The sequence below is a fragment of the Mustela putorius genome, unplaced genomic scaffold (genome assembly GCF_011764305.1).
Source record: "Mustela putorius furo isolate JIRA1106 unplaced genomic scaffold, ASM1176430v1.1 tig00003901_pilon_pilon_pilon, whole genome shotgun sequence".
Classification (NCBI taxonomy): domain Eukaryota; kingdom Metazoa; phylum Chordata; class Mammalia; order Carnivora; family Mustelidae; genus Mustela; species Mustela putorius.
In genome coordinates, this window is record NW_025422049.1 from 11,722,197 (window position 1) to 11,725,726 (window position 3,530).

Genomic DNA, 3,530 nt, shown 5'->3' on the forward strand with positions numbered 1-3,530 from the left:
AGGCACCCCCACAGCCTTACTTTTACAAAGAAGGCAGGTACAAAGCATTTGCTAGAAGTCATGTAGACTTTTTAAAAAGCATGTGGACTCTGGCTTCTGAGTAAGAGATCTACGAGTTCTCTTTTCCATTAAAACCCTTATGGGGCACCTGGGTGGCTCAGCAGTTAAAGCCTCTGCCTTTGGCTCAGGTCATGATCCCAGGGTTCTGGGATTAAGCCCCACATCGGGCTCTCTGCTCCGTGGGTATTCTGCTTCCTCCTCTCTCTCTGGCAACTTTTGATCTCTGTCTGATGAATAAATAAATAAAATCCTAAAAAACAAAACAAAACAAAAAACTTATATTCACTATTTGTAGGATACTTGTGTGGGGGTGGGGGTGGGATAGGGCATGCAGAGCCCCCAGACACCTGGATCACCTGGTGTGGGGAGGAAGCTGTTCCTTACCCTACCCTATATGTACATTTTTTGGGAGCAGGATGGTTTTCTGCAAATATGCCCCCCATTGTGTGAGGCAGAATGTGGGCTCCCCCCATGATTGGCTGTGTGAGTGGCTTGGGGTGACTTCCTTGATGTCAGCCAGGGTTTGCCCAAGCCTGGTGTCCCAGTGTGAAAAAAGGAGGCCTGTGCTTTCAATCATTAGGCTCCAGATGCTGCAAAAGGACACTGAGGACACGCTGGCACTGCTCAAGAGGCGCAGCCTGTGGTGCCCCCACGTCTCAGCCTCCCCAGAGCAGCCTCTCTCAGGAGCCTGGCTGCGGGCTCTCGGAACTTGGACAAAGGCAGACAGGGCCATGTGACGTGCAGGGTGCTGGTTGTGCAGCGGCTGCTCGCAGCTCTCCTCTGGGGGCTCCTGGAGTTCCCCACTCTCCAGCAGGCGCACTGCAGGTGGCACGTGTGCTGCAGTGCCACCTTGCCCCGGGTGGCAGGGTCAGCTGCCCTCATAGAATGCCCACATCAGCATCTTCACCTCCTTCTCTGAGGCTTTTGAAGCTTCTGTGTGACTCCTTTGGAGCTGGCGCCACCATGGGCGATCGACCGGGCCACCTGGGGAATGAACAGGGCACCCTTGACTGTGGCCAGTCCAGGCAGATCCCCGGCCACCCCTGGCTGCAACAACAGCACTGGTTCCACCAGGCACCGCAGGGTGGCCGAGAACTCCTCCAGTGGCCGCGGACCCCCCAGCAGGGCCAGCGCCAGCACATTGTGTCTCTCTAGAAGTTCCAACTCCCAGTCATGCCCATGGGGAAGTGTGAGCAGGTCAGAGGTGACCCTTGTGATCCCTCCTAGAGGGACCATAGTTTGGCAGCCCACCAATGATAGGTAGAGGGTGTTCCTCCCAGAATGGAGTTCCAGGCACAGGTCATTGGGTTCTGGGGGCCAATTCTGGGGGCCCAGCAGGCAAGAGGAAGTTGTTAGGGGGTCAGAAAGAGACCTCAGCCTGTGGTCTTGCAGAATTTCTCTTCTCTTCGTCCTCTTCCTCACTGACTTCCCACCATGGGGCCTCTGTTTCTTGGCCGCTATGGCTGGGTGGTGTTCCTTGGGCACCAGGCACTGGAGACACCAGGTCACAGTATGATTGGGGGCATCTACATCACCACATGGCACCACTGAGTGTGTTCAAAGTGGCTTGGTGAGTGTCTTGGTATGAAGCTGCCCATCAGAGGCCCTGTGGCTGTCAGCAGTGGACCCCTTATGAGGGAGGGCACACATGGGCACAGCTAAGACTCCTGGTCCAGAGTGGTCTTCTCTTGATGGCCCCATGTGCTCCAAACATCTGGGCTGACTGCCACTCCACTTCCTAGGCCTGTGTGGGAGGCAGGCCCCTGGCCAGAGCGGCCTCCGCCATTAAAAGATGGCACCTGGCTAGTTGCCAGGTTAGGATTGCCTCGTGAGACTAAGCAGAACGCCCAAAGAGGAAGTAAACAGCATTGGTTGCTAGCGAAGTTGTTCGTTTAGGGGCACCGCCTGATTCGCTCCCTCCTGTACCCTACTCACTGATTGGTCATGTAAGCATATATAAGTGTGTAGACTTGCGGAAATAAAGAGAAAGAAGATGCATCCGAACCAGGGTTCTTGTCGTCCTTGTGGGCCGAGGGCGATAGGCCTGGGCAGCTCTATCTGAGCAGGGCTGTCTGGGAAAGTGTCCTCACTAAAACTGCATCAAATAGGTCCTGGCTGTATCACAGGCCTGGAAAGCCCCAGCCCCTATGGCCTGGGACTGTGGACGCTGACTGGTCACATGGCTGAGATCCAGGGAGGGCAAACTTGGGAAACACTTATCCTCCAACTGAAAGAGGACTGTGGGCTGGCCTGGTTGGGGATGCAGGGCCACACAGAGTATCTCAAAGGATAAGGCTGAGCCCTGCTGGCAGCCGGAGATCACTGGGTGGCCCCCATGGAACCAGGGACAAGAACCAAGAAGTCCTCCTGTTGCTGAAAGGAGGACCCCAGCCTTCTGATGGGACAGGGGGCCATGGGACTGGGGTTGGCCGGCAAATTCCTCTCCATCCTTTGGCACCTGCATGGAGGGACCAAGATTTAACTGTACTTTCGACAGTCCTCAGGCTTCCACGTCTGTGCTGGGACTCAAGGAACTGCCAAGAGGCTGCTCTCCCTGCTTCCCCCAGGCTCCATGCTAAATGCACAGTCAGCTTGAGATTCTCTCCTTCTTCCTCTGCCCCTCCCCACCCTCTCTCAAATAAATAAATAAAATCTTTTAAAAATAATAGTTTAATAACTGGGTGGTGACAGATGGTAACTATACTTATCATGGCATGCATACCATAATGTGCGTAATTGTCAAATCACTGTGTTGTACTTCTGAAACTAATATTATATGTTACGTATACTTCAACTAAAAGTACAAAAAAACTTCTTTAAGTTTAATATTTATTTTTTATTTATCTTTTAAAAGTTTGTTAGAAAATGACACTTTCTAGGGAGTTATTTATTAGTTGTTTTCCTTTATTTAAAAATTCATTAAAATTGGGACACCTGATGGTTCAGTTTGTTAAGCGGCTGCTTTCTGCTCAGGTTGTGATCCTACGGTCCTGGAATCGAGTCCCACATCTGGCTCCTGGCTCAACAGAGAGCTTGTTTCTCCCTCTCACTCTGCTAGTTGCTCTCCCTGCTTTGTACTCTCCCTCTCTGTTAAATGAATAAATAAAACCTTAAAAAATTTTTCTTAAAAAAATTCATTAAAGGGGCGCCTGGGTGGCTCAGTGGGTTGGGCTGCTGCCTTCGGCTCAGGTCGTGGTCTCGGGGTCCTGGGATCGAGTCCCGCGTCGGGCTCTCTGCTCAGCGGGGAGCCTGCTTCCCTTCCTCTCTCTCTGCCTGCCTCTCTGCCTACTTGTGATCTCTCTCTGTCAAATAAATAAAATCTTTAAAAAAAAAAAAAAAAAAAAAAATTCATTAAAATCTTGAAGACAATTTAATTTGATTACCATTATTTCTTTTTCTTTTCTTTTTTTTTTTAAGATTTTATTTATTTATTTGACAGACAAAGATCACAAGTAGGCAGAGAAGCAGGC

General features: G+C 51.0%; 1 pseudogene; it reads right to left on the reverse strand.

Annotated features, from left to right (window-relative positions):
• Positions 1-629: 629 nt before the first annotated feature.
• Positions 630-1,761, reverse strand: LOC123388540 (annotated as a pseudogene).
• Positions 1,762-3,530: the final 1,769 nt, after the last annotated feature.